The sequence below is a fragment of the Theropithecus gelada genome, chromosome 9 (genome assembly GCF_003255815.1).
Source record: "Theropithecus gelada isolate Dixy chromosome 9, Tgel_1.0, whole genome shotgun sequence".
Classification (NCBI taxonomy): domain Eukaryota; kingdom Metazoa; phylum Chordata; class Mammalia; order Primates; family Cercopithecidae; genus Theropithecus; species Theropithecus gelada.
The window spans coordinates 96048443-96071040 of NC_037677.1; the positions used below are offsets into that span (position 1 = coordinate 96048443).

The 22598-nt window shown below is 46.4% G+C and overlaps 1 long non-coding RNA gene across 1 annotated transcript; it reads right to left on the reverse strand.

Annotated features, from left to right (window-relative positions):
- Positions 1-17778: 17778 nt before the first annotated feature.
- On the reverse strand, positions 17779-22598 carry LOC112632071. Its single transcript, XR_003121248.1, has 5 exons — positions 22434-22598; positions 20016-20110; positions 19237-19551; positions 18057-18128; positions 17779-17894 (listed from the first exon to the last, which is right to left on the reverse strand). It is a non-coding gene; the product is annotated as an uncharacterized LOC112632071 (long non-coding RNA).

The following is a 22598-nucleotide window of genomic DNA, read 5'->3' on the forward strand; positions in this document are numbered from 1 at the left end:
GTTATTGGAAGCCCATTTTTCTGGTAAAGACATCAGGGAAATCCTTCTCCCCCATCCTCCTCCTTCTCCCACTCCCTGATAGGCAGAATAATGGTTTCCAAAGATGCCACACCCTAATCTCTGGAAGCTGTGAATATTTTACCTTACATAGCAAAATTTTGCACCGTGATTAGGAGTACTGATCTTGATATGAGGAAATTAACCTGGATTACCCAGGTAAACTCAATTCAATCACATCAATTCTTTTTTTTTTTTCTTTGCTTTGCTTTTTTTTTTTTTCTTTCAAGATAGAGTCTCGCTCTGTTGCCCAGGCTGGAGTGCACTGCAACCTTCGCCTCCCAGGTTCAAGCAATTCTCCTGCCTCAGCCTCCCAAGTAGCTGAGATTACAGGCACCTGCCACCACACCTGACTAATTTTTGTAGTTTTAGTGAAGACGGGGTTTCACCATGTTGGCCAGGCTGGTCTCAAACTCCTGACCTCAGGTGATCCACCCGCCTCAGCTTCCCAAAGTGCTGGGATTATAGTCATGAGCCACCGCGCACAACCACATCAATTCTTAAAAGCAATGAACTTTTCCGATCTGTGGTCACAGAGAGATGTGACTACAGGTCAGTAAGAGAACCACAGAGATGGCAGCATGAGGACTTGGCCTATCGTGGCTGGCTTTGAAGATGGAGGCAGGGGGCTACCAGCCAGGGAATGTGGGTAGCCTCCAGAAGCTGGAAAATTCAAAGAAATGGATTCTTCCCTAGAGCATCCAGAAAAACTTATACCTTGATTTTAGCTACGTGAGATCTGTGTCAGATTTATGACCTACAGAATTGTAAAATTAAAAATTTGCATTTCCAACAGATGAAAGGCTGAAGAAATTGTGTTCTGTACAGCAAAAGAACAATTAACAAAGTGAACAGACCTCACACAATGGGAGAAAATATTTGCAAACTATCTATCTGACAATGGAGTAATAATCAGAAGATATAAGAAGCTCAAACAACTCAACAGGAAAAAATTTAATTACCAATTTTTTAAATGAGCAAAAGGTCTGAATAGACACTTTTTTTTTTTTTTTTTTGAGACAGAGTTTTGCTTTTGTCGCCCAGGCTGGACTGCAATGGTATGATCTTGGCTCACTGCAAACTCCGCCTCCCAGGTTCAAGCGATTCTCCTGCCTCAGCCTCCCCAGTAGCTAGGATTGCAGGCTCCCGCCACCACGCCCAGCTAATTTTTGTATTTTTAGTAGAGATGGGGTTTCACCATATTGGCTAGACTGGTCACGAACTCCTGACCTCAGGAGATCCACCCACCTTGGCCTCCCAAAGTGCTGGGATTCTTAAAAGAAGACATATAAATAGCAAACAGGCATATGAAAAGGTGCTCAACATCACTGATCATCAGAGAAATGCAAATCAAAACTATAATAAGATAAATTTCACCCCAGTTAAAATGGCTTATATCCTAAAAACAGGCAATAACAAATGCTGGCAAGAATGTGGAGAAAGGGGAACCCTTGTACACTGTTGGTGGGAATGTAAATTAGTACAACCACTATGGAGAACAGTATGGACGTTCCTTGAAAAACAAAAGAAAGCAGAACTATTATATGATCCAGCACTCCCACTGCTAGGTATTAATATATACCCAAAAGAAAGGAAATCAGTATATCAAAGTGATATCTGCACTCCTATGTTTATCGCAGCACTATTCACAATAGTTGTGTTAGCAGTTCTCACTCTGCTAATAAAGACGTACCCACGACTGAATAATTTATAAAAGAAAGAGAGTTAATCGACTCACAGTTTCACATGGGTGGGGAGGCAAAGGAGGAGCAAAGTCACATCTTGCATGGTGGCAGGCAAGAGGAGCTTGCGCAGGGGACCTCCCATTTATAAAACCATCAGATCTTCTGAGACTTATTCATTCACTACCACAAGAACAGTATGGGGGAAACTGCAGCCATGATTCAATTATCTCCACCTGGTCTTGCCCTGGACATGTAGGGATTATTAAAATTCAAGGTGAGATTTGGGTGGGGACACAACCAAACCTTATCAATAGCCAAAATTTGGAGTCAACCTAAATGTTCATCAACAACCCCTAGATGAAGAAAGTGTGATACATATACACAATGGAGTACTATTCAGCCATAAAAAATAATGAGATCCTGTCATTTACAACAACACGAGTGGAACTGGAGGTCGTTACGGTACGTGAAATAAACCAGGCACAGGAATACAAACTTTTCATGTTTTCCCTCATTTGTGGGAGCTAAAAATTAAAATGACTGAACTCATGGAGACAGACAGTAGAATGATGGTTACCAGAGGCTGGGAAGAGTGGTGGGTGGGTGTGAGGAGGCGGGATGGTTAATGGGTACAAAAATATAGTTAGAATGATTAAGATCTAGTATTTGACAGCACAACAGGGTGACTACAGTCAACAGTAATTTATTGTACATTGTAAAAATCACTAAGAGTATAATTGGAATGTTTACAACACAAAAAAAGAATAAATGCTTGAGGTGATGGATACCCCATCACATCTACATGTGAGATGTGATTATTACACATTGTAGGCGTGTTTCAAAATATCTCTTGTACCCCATAAATGTATACACCTGCTATGTACCCATACAGATTTTGTAAATAAAGTTTTAATTGTGATTTATAGATACATAGAATATTATTCAGCCATAGAAAAGAAGGAAATCCCGCCATTTGCAACAACATAGATGAACTCTGAGGGCATTATGCTAAATGAAATAAGTCAGACAGAGAAAGACAAATACTGTATGATCTCACTTATATGTGGAATCTAAAAGAGCTGAACTCATAGAAAAAGAGAGAAGAATGGTGGTGGCCAGGGTCTGGGGACTGGGGAAAATGAGGAGATGTTGGTCAAAGGGTATGAACTTTAGTTATAAGATAAATAAGTTCCGGGGATTATAATGTATAGCATGATGAGTATAGTTAATAATACAGATGTTCCTCAACTTACAATACAGTTACACCCTGAGAAACTCATTGTAAATTGAAAAGATCATGTCATAAATGCATTTAATATACCTAACCTACCAAACATCATAGCTTTAGCTTAGTCTACCTTAAACGTGCTCAGAACACTTTTGCCTAGGTTGGGCAAAATCATTGAACACAAAAAGTATTGAATATCTCATGTAATTTATTGAATACTGTGCTGAAAGTGAAAAAAAGAATGACTGGAGGAATATTAATGTACACATTAAGTTCAAAAGTCATAAAGTTGAAAAAGTGTGAGTTGAACCATCGTAAGTCAGGTACTGTGTGTACTGTATTGTACACTTGAAATTTGCAAAGAGTAGATCCAAAACGTTCTCCCCATACACACAAAAGAAAAGTGGGAGAGGGGGCAGGAATTTTCCTTTTAATTCATAGTGGTAATTTGTTAAAGTAGCAATAGAAAACTAATCTCTCTCTTTCTCTCTCTCTCTCTCTGTGTGTGTGTGTGTGTGTGTGTGTATGTATGTGTGTGTGTGTGTGTGTGTACTTGTAGGTGCGTGTGTGAATTATGTCCTTACTGACTAGCGTATGTGACTACTGTATGCTTAATTCTCCAGTCCTTTATAGATCCTTAAATTCCTCTAATGGAGAACATCTCAGTGACTGCAACAAGTTTCCCAGGCTTCAACTTCCAGATCTTCAAATCTACTCATCTCAAAAAGAAAACAAGAAAAGAAGCAAAAACTCTAGAAGTCACTCTCTGTACTGTCTAAAGGGATTAGCGACAGAAACCTTATCTGTCTGCTGAATCCCCAACACCTAGAAGACTGCCTGGTACATAGTGGTCACTCAATGAACATTTGTTGATTGACTGCTTGATTGATGAACAGTAATATAGAAATTCGTATATTTTACCCACGCCACGTACTGGAGCCCTTTGCTGCTGTGGACTCTGAGTCTCATCATGACCTCATCTTCCTCCAGGGAGAGAGATGAATGCAAATGACCCAGTAGGATAGAGCTGGGGTTGAAATAAACCCAAGAGTAACTCTGCTTGGCCAGTGAATACTTTGTGCAAGTGTAGCTTATGCTGTGCATGCAGATATATATACAAAGCTTTCTTAGTTATTTATTCAACCAAAATTAAGAGTCTACTATGGGTAGCAGTCTCTGCCACATTCTAAGAACACAAAGATATATAGGACACAGCCACTGCCATCCTAGCATTAACAACCTAGGAATGGCTGCAGGCATCCTTACAATGTGGTGGATACTTTTTTCATACAACAATCTCATTTAAACATTAGAACAGTAACCAGATAAATGGGTATTAGCCCCACTTTATGGATGAGGAAACTGAAGTTCGGAAAGTCAAATAACTTAGACAAGTTACTTAGCAAGTAAATGGTTCATGCCAGGTTTAGAATTCAGGTTTATCTGGCTCCAAAAGCACATAGTAGCTATTTACATTGCATAGTAACCTACAGTTTGCAAACCACTTTTATTACACATTATCTTACTCCATCCAACAAAGGTTATGAAATAGGTCTTACTATACCCATTTTGCCAAACAGAAAACTCAAACTCAATTTTTCTACCCAAGTCACAAAGTTCTTCAGTGACAAAAACAGAATTGGAACCCAGATCTTTTGTCTCTAGCCCCTATTCCCTTTCCACCCTGCCATGGTTTCATTAAACTTTGAATTCTTCACACAGACCCACCTGTATCATGAGTGTGATCTAAGACCCTGATGAAAGCACATGGGAGAATATAAATAAGGCAAACAGGACTGCTAGAGTTGAAGCTCATGCCAGATGAACATTTATTAGTTAGAGCTGGGTTTACTCTGTGCTATCAATTAAAATCCCTTGCTTGATCTGGGGCTAGCAATTTCATAGCTATCTTCAAGTATCCTATTGGGTGTATCTTACCCATTTCTTAACATTTGGAACAAGCCCCACTTTGTTCAACACTTTAACATCATAATAGTGTTCATCAAAGCTCGTGGTCTAACTAGTTACCTATTACAACAGAGAAGACAGGTCCCCAATTAATCAATACACTAAAAACTCTTCTCCTCCCTTCCAATAAGACTTTGGCCTTGGCAATTGCACAAATATCACATTAGGCCTGGATCAAAAGAATTAATGATTATCACGGTTACTTAAGATTGACAGTGTTTAGGCCAGGCATGGTGGCTCATGCCTATAATCCCAGCACTTTGGGAGGCTGAGGCAGGAGGATTGCTTGAGCTCAGGAGTTTGAGACCAGCCTAGGCAACATAATGAGACTCTCATCTCTACAGAAAAAAATAATAATTAGCCAGGCTCCCACTTGAAACCAAGAGTTGAAGCTGCAGTGAGTTATGATCATGCCACTGCACTTCAGCCTGTCTCAAAAAAACACAACACAACAAGACAAAACAAAACAACTGATAGTGATCAGAGAATCTATCTGAAAATTCCTGAGGAGTAGTGATCATTTCTTGTTTTCATTTCTGTAGCTTCCATTGCATCTAGGTCAACACCTGGTCCATGGCAAGTAATTACTCATTGAGTGAAAGCTCCAAATATGCCAACTCAGGAAGACTCTGTAAAAGATCACAGAACTTAGGAACACCTGAAAGCAAATGGAAGCCAGTGCTTCAGGAAGAAAAAGTTATATCCGCCTTGCCACTGACCATGTGGTTACCCTCTAAACTCAGCACTACCAAGTGTAAGAATTAAACTTGGCATTTAAGTCTAGTGGACTACCTCTTCCACAAACAATGTGGTCTTCAACAAGTTTCTCTTCTTGCGTGTAAAATGTAATATTAAGGAGGGAATGGGGACTCAGATTAAATACAGGATTAATTTCAGTTAATTCCTGAAGTCTTTTCAGAGCCTTGGCCAGCACTTTGGGAACCTTCACCAAGATGCCCCATCTCCACTTCCTTCTCTGCTATTCTCACATGCCTCACCTGCTGTGCCCACCAATGTCACGTACACCACCTCCAAGCAGTCTCCACAGAAGAGCCCAGAATCCCTGCTTTCCTACCCACCTCCCAGCTCTCCAAGGAGATCTTCCTTTCATCATCCAAGCAGCCAACCAAAGTGCTGATGCTAATCCGTGAGGATCAGATGCAGTGATTCTTACACTTTTGTATGAAAAAAAGATCCTCTGAGCATTAAGATGAAAATGCAGCTCTCTGAATCTACCCACAGAAGAGGTCTTAGAAGGAGAAGGGATTCAATAATCTTCTAACAAACACCCCTAGAAGATTCTGATGCAGATGACCCAAAGATCACTCTTTCAGATGAAGTGGTCTAGGTTTTGATCCTAGACCACAGGTTCTTCACCTGGCAGTTTATGAACTCCCAAGGGATCTGAGGACCAAATCCAAGACCTTAGTTAAGTCCATGAACTTAAAAAGGAAAAAATACAGGCATACCTCAGAGATGTTGTAGATTCTGTTCCAGACCACCGCAATCAAACTAAGGGTGCAATAAAGTGAGTTATATAAATTTTTTTGTTTCCCAATGCATATGAAAGTTATGTTTATACTATATTATAGTCTACTGAGTGTGCAAGAGGATTGTACATCCCTTAATTTTAAAATACTTCATTGCTATAAAGAAATGCTAACGATCATCTGAGACTTCAGCAAGTCATAGTCTTTTTGCTGGTAGAGGTTTTTGCCTTAACATTGATGGGCTTTTGACTGATCAAGGCAGTGGCTGCTGAAGGCTGGCATGGCTGTGGCGATTTCTTAAAAGAAGACAACAATCAAGTTTGCCATATCAATTGACTCTTCCTTTCACAAAAGGTTTCTCTGCAGCATGCAATGCTGGTTGATAGCATTTTGCCTACAGTAACTTCCTTCAAAATTGGAGGCCATCCTCCCAAATCCTGCCACTGCTTTGCCAACTAAGTTTACGGAATATTCTAAATCCTTTGTTGTCATTTTAACAATGTTCACAGCATCTTCACCAGGAACAGGTTTCATCCCAAGAAATCACTTTCTTTTTTTTTTTTTTTTTTTTTTTTTTTGAGATGGAGTCTCACTCTGTCGCCCAGGCTGGAGTGCAGTGGTGCGATCTCGGCTCACTGCAACCTCCACCTTCCTGGGTTCATGCCATTCTCCTGTCTCAGCCTCCCGAGTAGCTGGGACTACAGGTGCCCTCCACCATACCCAGCTAGTTTTTTTGTATTTTTAGTAGAGACGGGGTTTCACCGTGTTAGCCAGTATGGTCTTGATCTCCTGACCTCGTGATCCACCCGCCTCAGCCTCCCAAAGTGCTGGGATTACAAGCGTGAGCCACCGCGCCTGGCCAAGAAACCACTTTGTTTGCCCATCTATAAGAACCAACGTGTCATCCATTCAAGCTCTATCCTCAGACTGCAGCAGGTTAGTCATAGCTCCACTTCTAATTCCAGTTCTCTTGCTATTTCCACCACATCTACAGTTATTTCCCTCACCAAAGTCTTGAACCTCTCAAAGTAATCCGTGAGGCTTGGAATCAGCCTATCCCAAACTTCTGTTAATGTTGATATTTTGACCTCCTCTCATGAATCACAAATGTTTTTAACAGCATCTAGAATGGTGAATCCTTTCCAGAAGGTTTTCAATTGACTTTGCTCTGATCCATCAGAGGAATCACTATATATTGGCAGCTATAGACTTAGACAATGAATTTCTTAAATAAGACTTGAAAATGGAAATTAATCCCTGATCCATGGGCCACAGAATGGATACTGTGTTAGCAGACATGAAAATAACATTAATCTCCTTGTGCCTCTCCGTAAGAGCTCTAGGTGAACAGGTCACCGTCAATGAGCAGTAATATTTTGAATTTTTTTCTTTTTTTTTTTTTTCTGAGCAGCAGATCTCAACTGAGGCTGAGGTGGGCAGATTGCATGAGGTCGGGAGTTCAAGACCAGCCTGACAAACATGGAGAAATCCTGTCTCTACTGAAAATACAAAATTAGCCTGGCGTGATGGCACATGCCTGCAATCCTAGCTACTCAGGAGGTTAAGGCAGGAGAATTGCTTGAACCCGGGAGGTGGAGGTTGCAGTGAACCGAGATTGTGCCATTGCACTCCAACCTGGATGACAAGAGCAAAACTCCATCTCAAAAAAAAAAAAAAAAAATTCAGTAAACCATGCTATAAACAGATGTGCTGTCATCCAGGCTTTGTTGTTCCATTTACAGAGCACAGGCCAGTAGATTTAGCATAATTCTTAAGGGCCCTAGGATTTTTGGAATGGCAAATGATCATTGGCTTCAACTTAAAGTCACCAGCTAAATTAGCCCCTAATAAGACAGTCAGCCTGTCTTTTGAAGCTTTGAAGGCAAGCATTGACTTCTGCTCTCTCATGATCAAAGTCCTCCATGGTCTGTTCCTCCAAGAGAAGGCTGTTTTATCTACATTGAAAATCTGCTGTGTGAACATGGGAGGCATAGGCTACAGTGGGCAGAGATTGCGCCATTGCACTCCAGCCTGAGCAACAGGGCGAGACTCCATGTCAAAAAAAAAGAAAAAAAAAAAAAAGAAAGAAAATCTGCTGTTTAGTGTAGCCACATTCATCAATTATCTTAGCTTGGTCTTCTGAATAACTTAGTGCAGCTTTTGCATAAGCATTTGTTGCTTCACCTTGCACTTTTACATTACGGAGATGGTTTCTTTCCTTAAACCTCATGAACCAACCTCTACTAGCATCCAACTTTTCTTCTGCAGCTTCCTCACCTCTCTCCACCTTCATAGAATTAAAGAGTTAGGGCCTTGCTCTGAATTTGGCTCTGGCTTACGGGAATGTTGTGGCTGGTTTGATCTTCTATCCAGACCATTCAAAATTTCTCCATATCAGCAATAAGGCTGTTTTGTTTTCTTGTCATTTGTATGTTCACTGAAGTGGCACTTTAATTTCCTTCAACAACTTTCCCTTTGCATTCACAGCTTGTCTAAATGGTGCAAGAGGCCTAGCTTTAGCCTGTCTCAGTTTTGGACATGCCTTCCTCAGTAAGCTTAGTCAAATTTCTAGCTTTTTATTTAAAGAGAGACATGCGACTCTTCCTTTCACTTGAACACTTACGGGCCATTGTAGGGTTATTAATTGGCCCAATTTAAATAGTGTTGTGCCTCAGGGAATAGGAAGGTTTGAGGAGGGGAGGGCAGAATGGCCATCAGTGGATCAGACAGAACATATACAACATTTATCGATAAAGCTCACTGTTTTATATGGGCACAGTTCATAGTACCCCAAAACAATTACAATAGTATTATCAAAGATCACTGATTACAGATCACCATAACAGATAGAAGAATAATCCAAAAATTTGAAATATTGCAAATATTACCAAAATGTGACCCAGAGACCTGAAGTGAGTACACACTTTTGGAAAAATGCCACCAATAGACTTGCTCAATGAAGGGTTGCCACAAACCTTCACTTTGTTAAAAATGCATTATCTGTGAGGCACAATGAAACAAAGTGTAATAAAATGAGGTACCTGTATATCCTTTTTATTTTTATTAGCTGTAACTAGAAGTTAATATTTTTCTTTCTTTCTTTCCTTCCTTCTTTTTTTCTGTCTCCCCTTCCTTCCTTCCTTCCTTCCTTCCTTCCTTCCTTCCTTCCTTCCTTCCTTCCTTCCTTCCTTCCTTCCTTCCTTCCTTCTCTCTCTCTCTCTCTCTCTCTCTCTTCTTTCTTTTTTGACACAGGGGCTCACTCTGTCACCCAGCCTGGAGTGCAGTAATCATGGCTCACTGTAGCGTTGACCTCCTGGGCTCTGGTGATCCTTTCACCTCAGCCTCCTGAATACCTGGGACCACAGGTACATGCCACCATGCCCAGCTAATTTATTTTATTTTATTATTTGTACACATGGGATCTCACTAGGTTCCCCAGGCTGGACTTGAACTCCAGGGCTCAAAGGATCCTCCCACCTCGGCCTCCTCAAATGCTGGGATTATAGACAAGAGCCACTGCATCCTGCCTAGCGTTTCTTCTGAATGTCTTTTGATATAGGCAACAAACCCAGTAGTATTAGTAGTACCTGTGACTCTGCTACAAGCAGAAATCGTTGATATTGTTAGAGCACATTACTGCTACGGCAGATACCTTGAAATTCTATTTACACTCATCACTGCTTTGAAATTATGGTTTTTGTTTAGATAGATCTGTCACTAGATTTTGTTATTTAATCAAATAATAAAGAATTATGTATATTACCATATCATTATTTTTAAAAATATATTTTTATAATTGTATTTTAATGTCATTGGTTTCTTTTGTGATCTCTGTATTTTATTTTATACATTTAAAAATATTATTCTGGGGGAGTGTCAATAGGCTTCACCAGAGTGCCAACGGGGTCCTTGGCATGCACACAAAAAGTGTAAAGAGTCCTGCTCTAGGCAGAGCCAGTTCTGCCAGAAAACAATTTCTGGCAACCCTGCTCTCTGTTTTCTCTCTCTTGCTCCTCCCCAGAACCCAACCTTTCAGCCAGCTGGTGGACTGCACCAGAATTTCAGAGTAATCAGGGATAAAGAAGGAGCCACTCTGGGCACAGACTGTGTCCTGAAAGTGATTTTGGCAAGGGTTAGGAGAGGCTGGGTTCTCCTGCAGCTTCCCTGGGCCTGGACAACTTATCCCTTTGTTTTCCCAAGTAAACTGAGCCACCCTTCCTAGTTCAGAATCCACTGTTTAATATAAATATTGACTTGAGGGGTTAAGAAAACCACTCTGCAGATGAGCAGAAACTTCCTGGAACCATTCACAAAATATTCATCAGAAATAGAAACCCAGAGAGGTGGAGAACTAGGACTGCCCAATCTTGTGCCAGCACCATCATCTCTACTTGATTTCATATTTACAGGCTGGCACAAGAATAAATAGGGTGGCCATATCATTTTGGAAAGAGAGGCTAAAGGAGTAATGCCAGCCGGTCGCGGTGGCTCACGCCTGTAATCCCAGCACTTTGGGAGGCCGAGACGGGAGGATCACGAGGTCAGGAGATCAAGACCATCCTGGCTAACACGGTGAAACCCCGTCTCAACTAAAAACACACACACAAAAAAAAACAATTAGCCAGGCGTAGTGGCGGGTGCCTGTAGTTCCAGCTGTGCGGGAGTCTGAGGCAGGAGAATGGTGTGAACCCAGGAGGCGGAGCTTGCAGTGAGCCGAGATCGCGCCACTGCACTTCAGCCTGGGTGACAGAGCAAGACTTCGTCTCAAAAAAAAAAAAAAAAACAAAACAAAAACTAATGCCAAACAAGCCGGCCAAATGCCTGTCTTGGCTTAATGGGTGTTTGGGCAGTGCCCACCAATTACAAGTCCCTCCGCTTTATAGACTCCTAAAGTAGCTGCTGAAAGCACTATCCAGTTTACAAATGAGAAAGAAGCCTGAACACAAGCATCCTGATGGTTGGGCTGGCAGCTCCTGTTAAGAGTTTATCTTTGCATCCACGGCCGGAAAGGAATCGGCATTCCTAGGCTTGTGACTTAAAGAAAATTAATGACTGAGCCAGACACGTCCTGAGGACCCCTTACCCTTGCAGTCCTAACACTCAGGGCGAGATTTCTAGGTTAGGGGGAATGCCCCATCTTCTGGCTTTGGCCAAGCCTGGGATTTCTTAGAAGGTTGCGGGGCCAATCAGCAGCCATAAATCTTACAGAACCTTCACCGTTTTACAAGGGAGTTCGCGGGGGCTGCCCTTCTCCCTCACGCGGTCTATTTACAACGCCGAAATCTCCGTGTTAATGGACCTAGGATAATGGTGTTTACTTTACCGCGATAAAGCGCTGGGCTTCCTGGGGTAGCGGCTGTAAAATGTCCTGGAGGTAGGGATGGAAGGGGCGCCGTAAAAATGGGCGCTGGAAGGGCGGGCACCCCAGCCCTCCACCCTCTAGGCCAGGCTGAGCAGCCCAGGCCTCGCGAGCGAGTACCGTTCCCACATAAATCACCAGCGCCAGAGTCTCGGGAAAAGGCGCATTTTTCATTGCTGGCTGCAGGGCAACTCCAGACCGCGAACGAGAAACAGAAGTTGTCTTTAGATAAACCGTTCACCCGAGCGCGCGTTGTGGCAGCACGGTCCGCAGAGCACAGGGCAACCCGGGTCTGGAGCTGCGCCCCCGCCAGCCGATCACCTCCCAGAGGCCCCGCAAGAACCCCAGATCCTCCCAAGGGCTGGTCCCACGTCCTCCTGCCAGAGAGGAGATAGCGAGCCAAGCGGGAAGGAAAAGGCGAACTTCAGGGTCTGGAGAGACTGGAGAAGTGGTGCTTGCGAAGGTAAAACCTTCTCAAAAACCCGAAAGCCTAACTCCACGTTTACCAGCAGTGTAATTTCGAGCAAGTGACTACCCCTCTGAGCTTCGGGAACCTTCAGTTGTAAAACAAAAAGTACTACCTTCTTATTCTGTGTTCAAAATTAACGTGAAATCAAATGCGAGTTGTATAACAGGACCTAGGAGGTTCCCTGAAGCCCCTGGAATTGTTGGCAAAGGGTCACACGTATCTGGGGAGAGGATCCCAAGCAAGTGCTCAAACCACAAAACAGTGAGAAACACCGCCCTATGTCTGTAGACAATGTGGCTAGAATCCTGGCTCTACCACTTACTAGCTGTGAGATCTTGCTCAAGTTACCGAAGCCCCCTGTTTTCTCTTCTGTAAAAAGGGATAATCGTTCCTACGATTATGTGGAGAGTAAAAGCGCTAGGCACGGTGTCTGGCACGTAGTAAACCCTTGCTAAATGATTAGCTACATTCACGCATCAGCCCCTAGCCCTGTAGCAAAGACACTTGTCTCCAAAGTCAGGAATTCCAGGCCTAGTATTTTCAAACTGAAGGCTGCTGAGATCCATGAAACCCTACGTTGGTCCTGGGCGCCATTAGACAACTCGCCCGTTGCCAGATGGCGGCCTTTCCACTGCGTTGGATCGGTGCGCGGGTCGCATTTTGTTCCCGGGCAAGCTGGGGGTGAGCGTGTGCGCACCTTGCGCCGGGCACTGCAAGGCCTCTCCAGCTCCCGGAGGTGCGCACTCTCTGGGCGGCCGCCCTTTGAAGGCAGCTCCAACCCTGCCGGCCGCCAGGCGCCCGGGGCTTGGCCCTAATCCGGATTTGGAGGCCGAAGCAGTAAGCCGGCCGCCACCGACTGCGAAGAAATCAAAGCGGCAGCCATCCTGGTAGCTCCTGGTCTTGTTTACTTGTTGACGCGCGCTCACCCAAGCAAGACGACCTCGAGTTTGATATCCGCCTAGAGAGAAGAGGGGTAGGGGTCCGGGAGCAGTCAGCCTCCACCGCTCTGGAGGCCAAGGTTTCCAATTGCGGCAGACAAGTTTCCTTCCCTTCTAAGGTCAGAGGTCGAGCCTGGGAGAGGCCCGCTCCCCTTTCCCTCCAGGCCCACCCGGCGCGATGTCCTGGAGCCCCGTTTCCAGCCGCGCCTTCTTCTCCCCTCCTAGCTTGCTATCCATTAGTATAATCCTCTGTCCAAACACTGCGGCCGGGACGGCCAGACGCTTGGTGTAAACAGACCCGGGGGAACAATTCTAACGATATAAATAAAATAACCATTAATAGTGCAAATTGTTCGATGAACCGGAGGCCGAGCACCCGGGACTCCAGCCTCGCTGGGGTTTGTGTACACAGTGTGGAGGCCACGCATCCGTCAGGTGAATCTGAGGTTCTTGTCCCGGCCGAAATCTAAACCAGGCGCAGGTGAGGTCCCCTTAAGCACGTCAACGGGGACCTGGCTCCTAACACTCCCAGGCCGTGACACGCACGCGGCTCAGGACAGACGCACATAGCGAGGTCGCCGGGCGGCCGCAGCTCACATTAACGTAACCGCCGGGACCCGCCCCAAACAGAGTAACTGGGGAGACCCGGCTCTTCAAAAACTCTTCCTCTCTCCCCGTGGCCAGCCGCGGCCTCAAAGAGCGCCACCTGGTCACATCGGCAGCCTCCGTGCGAGCAGGGACACAGAGCTCACACCCCAAACGGAAAAAAATCAGCCTCCACTTGTCCTGGGCTTCGTAATAATAAACTAACATTTATTGGGCGTTTCTTGTGCCAGGCACCACGCTAAGTGCTTCACAGAGGTAATTTCCTTGAATCCTCAGGCGACCTAAGAGGTAGATACTTCTAGTACTCCCAGTTCCACAAATCAGAAAAGCAAAAACCTCTGAGAGGTTACAGAATTTGTCTGGAGACCCATGGAGACAGAATCTGAATCCACAACTCTGCTCCAGCAAGCGCACGGTGCCTCCCCGAGATGCAGCCACTTGCACAGATTCTGGGGCGCCTGGCTGCCAAGGCCTGAAGCCTAGCTCCAGCGCATTCCCGGCCCCGCCGGGCTCAGGGGGGGTTGCTTTCCAGTGGGAAGTTCCTACTTCTCCCGAGAGCGTCGGCAGAGTGGTCTGAGAGGTTGGGACAGAGGCAGGAGGGGAGCCTCCTCAGAAAGCCCTGTGACCTATTCCCAGGGACCCAACAGTGGGCTCCCAGCGGGCCCTGCTCTGGTGTCGGGGTTGCAGATGCCGCCCAGGAGGAGGCGAGCGAGGCCTCCGGGACAATAGGTCAACCCTGCGGGGGTCGCAGGGGGAGGCGGGGGCATTTGGAAAAACGCCTCCCTGGAGCCGGATGGCCGTGGAGTCGTGGTTCCCGGAGTCTGACTGGGGCAGGACGTTGTCTCCAGCCCACCCAGGCGTGGAGCAGAGGCGTCCTGCACCCACTTCTTACTTGCTTCGAGACCTTGGACAAATAATTTTATTTCTGGGGCCTCAATGTCCAAGGCTCTTACATGGGGCAGGAGGGGCGGTGATACTTGTCTCCTAGGGATATAGCGATCGGAAGAGACCTTTGTGTGGAACGCTTTGTTTACCGGTGGAAAGTTTACTATCATGATTAGTGTTAACTTGACAGTAGGCACCTCGGAAGGCGGGGACGAGGGCTGGCAGCCCCATACTGAATAGAAAGCGAAGGACGGAGGTGGGGAGAAAGGAAACTGCTCACGTAGGAGGGAAGGGGAGGTGGCTAGAGGAAGCTCCGCCCCACCGTCCGGCCGTGTTTATTTTCAAGGCAGCTTCCAGTCAATCCTGTCACCGGGGCACATTCTTTTCGGGGGCTGTGAACCACCGTTAGGGCTTCGCAGGAAGATTTGAGGAGGGGGAGGGCTGTTGAGTAGGGAGCAGGAATTCGCAGAGTAGAGAGAACTGCGCCTGGGCAGGCAGTCCCTGCGCGGCGCAGGGGAAGCAGAAGGGGGAAGAGAGGAAGCTGAGTGTTCAAGGCAAGGAATTTTAACAACCTTGGGCAATTTACCTCACCCTTCTGAGCCTCAGTTCCCTCCTCTGAAATGGTTATATTAATAGGGCCAAAGACAAGAGCTGCTGCAAGAAGCAGAAGCAGTAACAATGGCGGACACTTAGCAAGAGTTTACAGCAGCCTGGCGATGTTCTGGGATCTTCATACCCAATGAGACAGCGAACTCTCCCAGCACAGTAGAAGTCTCTTGACCATGGTCTGCCAGTTTATGTGGGAGCTGGGTGGGGAGGGGAGGCTCTTTACCTCTGAGCCCATTGGTGCTTGTAGAGAAGCCATGAACAGTAGCTGGTACTGTCCATATGGTCATTGGTGATGGGATTGCTAATGTTATTGTTGTCAGCTGTATTATTTCTACTGTTACAGCCGCTCACTACCAACCCTAAAAGGTAGTCACCATTAACTCCTTTATGGAAAGGAAACAGGCTCAGAGAGGGTAAGTGACTTGCCTAAAATCACACAGCAGGTGTGGGGCCAAGCGGAGAGATAAGAAACCAGGCAAATCCAATGGCCAGATGCTCTCACCCACCGCAGAGGGAAAAGGAGAGAGGGCACAGTTTAGTGCAGGGCGAGGCCTGGGTGAGAGAGGGACACCTACCGCCAGGGCAGGTCCCCAGCAGCTGATTTATTTGCATTCCAGCAGGGACGCTAATTGGTCAGATCTTTATCTCAACACGGTAACAATGACATGGGACCTCAGGGATTTGTTTACAGCAGCTAAAAATGATGCATTTGTAGGAATGGGAAGCTGGGTTGGAGTGCGGGTTTTGTTTGCGGCTGCTTTAGCTTCAGAGGGTGGGGAGTGTCTACTGGGGGAGTGGGGAGGCTGAGAGGAGGCTGCTGGTCATTCTGAGAATATTTCCTAAAACTAATGATTAAGAGAATTAGTCTCCTTGTTTGAAGACCCCAAAAAACACAAAATTTGATGGACAATTAAATAATGCTTCTGTAAGTGGGAAAAGAGAGCACCTGGGAACCCCACTCTCCGCAGATCTCTGCTCAGCCCCAGCCGCCACCGCAAGAACCGTTTCTCCTGGCATAGGTGCGGAACTCTTTGTCAGTGCTTTTCTTAATCCTAAAGGCAGGCTTATAAAGTCCACACCGTTATTATCTTCTTTTGTAAGTGAGAAAACTGCCATTTAACGAGGTTGAAGGACTGGCTCAAAGTCACAAGACTACAAAAACAGCAGGACTCCACACCTAGATCTGGTGGACTACAGGGCCAGTGCTCCAGCCCAAGACAGAGGCATGAGGTATGATTATGACTTAGAGAAAGCAACATCTCCCTGGGCCCCATCCCAAACCCAACCTCCTCACCTATGGAGTCTCCTTGCAGAGGAGGGTGTCACCAGGGCAACCCTTGCACATGAATGCTCAGGAGACCTGTCTACAGCCACTCACATGCGTGCTTACTGACTTACCAGTTGTGGGAGGTATAAGATATTCACATCTGCCTGGGTACATGCTCCCTCATGTGGGGGCACAATACATACATATATATACACACGGGCCACCCTTCTACTATACTAATGTGGAGGGCATGACACATGGAGTTTTTAAAAGTCTAAATTTCAGAATATTTCAATGTAGTTTTATTACTTTCAACAACACACAGAGTCATTACAACTCTGGTAATAAAATCTATTCCCTCTTCTCTGACTACAGCTTACACAGGACCTTATGGAACCACTTTGTACAAGACTAATTGTAATGATCCCATAAATTGCCTTATAGAAATAGTGCATCTGATAGTCATGGAACTTAATTTTCATCTTGGATCATATAAACATTTCTCTCCAAATCTCATGTCACTACCAGTAATTCACATTATTGTTGGGGGAGAGGGGAAAGGAGGGAGAGAATTTAGAATGAGCGTTGGCTAGCCCTGTGTTAATGACCACATGATCTGAAACAGCAGAGCCCTAATGTGGAGTCTACATTTATGGGCAGTCCTGAGTGCCTTCTTCCCCATGCCCATCCACATGTGCACTCACTAATGTGTTCACACAGGAAAGCACTTTCCTCTTCATTCAAGGAGAAAGACAAGTCTGTAGAAATATCTGTATCATGTCTCTATCCACCTACTGGAAGGAAACCTATATTTCTCAGGAGATGAAACTGCCACCAATCTCAAAACTATGGTTGCAGCTGGAAGGTAAAGGGTAGAGGGTGGCTAGCTGGTTGCCTGCCACGCATCTGGGGAGCCCAGCTCCCAGGGGAGAATGCATGAGAGTTAGTCTCCTCTCAGGAGGCCAGTGACTCAGTGCCCCCCACTGGCCCCAGTTAGGGAAAAGGTAGGAGATTATTGGTGGACCCAGAGCAGCTAGAGTGCTCAGTCCTTGGCTGGTGTGAGAAGCCAAGGACCCCACTCTTTTCTCTTAGATTTGGCCCCTGCATTTTAAGGCGATCTCTGAGACACCTTCCAGTTGGGGTGATCTCAAGACAATACAACCCCCAGTCTAAAGTGGGGCTGTTGGGAAAGAAAGGAAGGTCAGTTTGCTCTCACTTGTGTGTGGTGCAGTAGGGGCGGGCATTCCTGGTCTGGGAGCCCCCATCTACTCTCAGCTATGCCTGGGGCCCAGGCCTCATGGTCACCTCCAGCTCTGCTCTGGTTCTCTTCAGACTGCCACAATAGAAGGAAATGGAGGCTCCTCAGGATCTGCCTGGAGTGGGGATTTCCATGGGCAGGGCAGCCAAGCCTGCCACCTGGAGCCCCACAGACCAGCTAGGGCCCACTGCTGAGGCTACTGGGGAGTGGGGGCTTGGGAGGTGGGAGAGGTCTTACCAGTTGGAGCAGGGCACAGAGTAGCTTCCCTTTCACAAGCAAAGGGGTGCACGGACATTCTCCTGAGCAGCCCTGAGGGTCAGAAGCAGAGGGGTGGGATGGGGGAAGGAATGTGGGGCTCAGGAGTGAGGTCTTGCTCAGTTAGTCTCACCCCACCTCGCCGAAGCCCTCCTGTGCTGCCCTGATTCCCTTCACATCAAACATCTGCAGGGGCCACGATCAAAAAACCTGAGAGCATCAGAGTGGAGGGGGTAAGAAGGTAGGGAAAAGGGGGGAATTAAACAAGATGAGGGGAAGAGTGAGAAAATAGGTAGGAGGAAAACAGGTGGGGAGGAGTGGAAACAGTGAGAAAGGAAACTGAGGAGATGGGGGAGGAGGTGAGGAAGAAAGGAAGTGGGGGAAGGGCATAAAGGAAAAGGGGTGGGAGAGTAAAATGGGCTCCGTCAAAGACCAAGGGGCTACGAGGGGTAAAAGACTAGCAGTGAGGGAGAGGAGGACTGCAGGCGGAAGAGCGCGCGCGTTTTAGGATCCCCGACTCAGAGGCTCTGCCCGGCCTCTGGATGTGGCGAACCTCAAGAGGTAAGAAGGTCCTTGCCTCTGGTTGATAGGAGCGCGGAGAGGTGGAGGGGAGTTCGAGAACCTAGAGGCAGGTTCAAGGACAAAGGTGCACCTTGTGCAGGCCGACCAAGTCACTCTAGCCCTCTTCCCTAGGGCCCCGGGCCCTTGGCAGGCGGATGGAGAAAGATGCCCTAGGAAAAAGTCCAGCACTGCTAGGCCCTAAGTGCACTGGCTTGGAGACGCGGCGCCAGTGGCGGGCAGGGCACAATGAGGCCCGGAGCCCTTACAGTCGTTGCAACCTGGAGCTACCGAACTGGAGACCTCCGACCTGACACGCCTGCGAGGCTGCGAGGTCCAGAGGCTGGACCTGGTTCCTAGGGCGCGCCACTCCTTCTGACCCCTGTGGCATGCGTCCTGGCGCGCCGCACCAGTCCGGTGCCTCTGCCCTCTGTACTGTTCCCTGGCTGATTCTGAGCAAGGCCAGCAGCCCACGGTCCCACCCGACCCCCAAATCTCCGCAGGGTCAGGCGAGCCGAGCCGGAACTGCGCCGGGGCAGTGGTGATGGCTGGGCGTCCCTGCAGCTTCAGGGCCAAGGGCAATAGGGGGGCTAGGCCCGCAGACCCGGCCGTCCGCTGACGCAGCGAAGGTCTAGCCGAACCTTGGGGATCATTCTCCCAGTGCCGACCGAGACCCGGACCTCCGGGCTGGACGCGGAGAAGGCCAGATAAGACGTTACTTAAACATGTTACTTAAACAAGACTGCAGTAAACGTTTCTTTCTAAATGAGAAAAGTCTTTTTCGTTCTCAGACGGTTTGAAGGTATTTGTGCCAACGTGACCCCCAGGGAGATTTGGAGGAAGCTTTCTATGTCCTAGGAGGCTGAGATCCCACGGAGCCGGTTTACTGTTGAGAGCAGACAGTTTCGAGTAGATAGCGCTGGAAGAAACACGAAGAATCTCTCTTGCTTCTTGGAACGCGATAACCACATTTCTCTCTCTATTCCCCCTCTACTAAAAATCAGAATCCGCACGAAGCAGGCAGTCGCTCTGGTTCAAATGAATTAATTTGCCGAAGACTGCAGCTGCTCTTCTGAAGTCAGATTACAATTTTAAAAGTTTATACACATTGAAATTTCGCTACGGAAAGTTAAACGCACGCTAGCAACAACAACAAAAAAGGAATGCATTCAGAATTCCAATTTAATCCTCAAGTTAAAACTGCTCACTGCACGCCCAAATAGCGCACACAAACAGTACAAATAAATGTCTGTATACAGGAGTCCTTTATTTAGGTGTTTTTTGTTTGAAAAAGTATTGAATTGATTTTCATTCAACAAAGATACAGTCTGTTCGACATGTTTTATTAACAGAACTGGTTTTGGTAAAGAAAGTGTAATTTACATTTTTATCTTTAAAATTTTTGGAGGGGCAGATCCACAAAGATAGCTGTGAAGCCCTCTCCCTGAGAAATCGAAAGTCACATTCTCAGCAAGGACCTGCAATTTACAAAGAACAATACAAATTACTGTATTTGGACTAATTTTCTCCCAGGAAAGAGAAATACTGGTTAATTTAGAAAACTCAATTCCAAATAAAATATAGGAAAATTTGGCATTCCTACAAACACATGCAAAACAAACTAAATGCTTAAAATAGCATTTCAAAATCTCTTTTTATGAAATTCCTTCAACAAGAAAAAACCTCCCAAGAAATTAGACCAGTTTAATGCCTTCTAGGACTCACCAACGCAGTTGACATTTCTTTGAAAGCACAAAACGTATTCACCCATCTCGTAATTAAAATGTTATTGCTTCTGAATTGCTTTTAAAAAAATGGGTAGCTTTCTAACATTCCTTAACAAAAAACCAAAGCAAAGCACACTTGCGCATACACACACACACCCCACCACCACCACCACCATTACCACCAACAAATTAACAAAAACCCATTTAGTGGGTCTCTCTCGATCTCGTAAGTTGACATTGAAAATGAAACTTCTAGAAGAGCAATAAAAAAAAAAAAAAAATAGATTTCCCTGAAATGTTTTGGCTGAGTTCATCACAGGATGATTTTTCATGCTTTAATAGAAAAATCACTTCTGATTGTGGTGTTACATTGTTACATTTTGATTAGAAAGCCACAATAACTTTCAACTTGTTTGTGGCCTTGGTTACATAATTAAATGACCATTTGAATAGCAGAGAGATAACGGGATAAGCAGTGGCATTTACAACTAAAATTATCTATTATCTGCCTATATTTATATGTACATTAAGCAATGTTTGTGTAGACAATAACAGTTATGAGAACACTTTACAGTTTTCAAAAAATTGTCACATTTTTCATTTGATAATGCATTTATTGTAATGGCTAGCATGTGGTTCCTTAAAAAAAAAGGTACAGACGTTTATGTCTCTATACAGCACTTCCCCTTCAAGGACTTTACCACCGTTTACTGATGATCTTTAATCATAGGGTGGGGTAGAGGGCTTGTATAAATGTATGAGGTGATGAAAGCGTAGGAAGGCAGATACACTCGATTAAAACAAAATCAAACGCTTCCATGGATGCAGCCATCCTTACTTTATCTGACAGTAATTAGCTAAAGTGTCTGGAACGAAAACGTATTATTAGTAGAGCACAGCTCGAGGATTTCAAAGATCTCCTTTTCAGACAAGAGAATGCAAATGCCCCAGAAGGCGATCGTAACTGGATAGGCGTTGGAACCAGATCCCACTCTCTGATAAGAGACTCCTGCGGAGCGACTGCTGCTATACAACTACCGCTCTGGAGTTCTTCTCCTTTCAGGCCCGAGGCTGTCGCGGGTACAGGCTGCGCGCGCGGGAAAAGGAGGCCACCTAGATGAGACTGGCCCGGCAGGGATCCCTGCGGGAAAGCACGGCCACTGGGCAACCAGACCAAGAGAGTCTGAACAATACTGAGGAGGTAGCTGGAGACAACCCAAACCCCTGCTCTGGGCATAAAACTCAGATCAATCTCAGGAATGCGGTAGCAGATAGAGGTTTTCCGCAGGCTGGAACAGCACTGCGCTGGGCTGGGGATGGGGAAAGGAAGCGGCGATAAGGCCTAGGCCCCACCCGCTAGGCCCCTTCGCCTGGGAGTCCTCACAGGCCTTAGTGGCCTACTGAGGAGCAACCTGCCCAGGGTCCTCAACAGACAACCGCTTAGGCCTGGCGCAAGGTACCTGGCCCGGGGGCGGCTGGGGCGGCGGGATTTGGGGTAAAGGCACCCGTGGGCCTGCTGGTAGGGAGGAGACAGCCCCCTGCGTGAGCTGACAGAGGCGCCCCGGTGGGCTCCGGCGGCAGCAGCGCGTCTGTGGGCGTGTATCGGCGATCAGGCGCTAGAGGGGCGCTTTGTCCTGGTCGCAGTTTTAAGACCTGGATTGTTGGGGCTAGATTTATGTAAGGCCTAGGAGCGAAGCGAGGCTAAGAAGCAAGGGAGTGTAACAAGGAGAAATGCAGGCTTCGGTTGGAAACTGGGGAGAGAGAGATTGTTTCGATAGCCTTTCTCCTTTTCTTTTTCCAGAATCATGAAATCACCAGAGGAGAAGAAAACTGCGGACTAGAAGAGAGCAGAAACATTTCCCCTGAGACAGTTTTGCCCCGGAGGTGGGTTGGGGAAGTGAGGCTGAAGCTCAGCTTCCTGCTTGTATGCTCGGCGGCCACCGTTATGCACACACACTCAAGGTCCGCCACCCCGCAGTGCCGTGCACCCCTCCGCCCCCACCTCGGAATCTTTGCGCCCGAGCGCTCGGGATCCACAGCAAAACCAGGCACATTCCTCCCTCTGCAGACTCACCGCCTGGTTTGTAGACACCGGTCTGCGCCTGGGGCGTCAATAGTTTCAGGATTTAAAACAGAAAGACACCGGGCGCCCCTGTGGCTGAGGAATGGCGGTTCCGGCGCAAGACCCTGCCCACAGAGGGTATCTCCCCACTGCCTGTGGGCAGCCGCCACCTGAGTA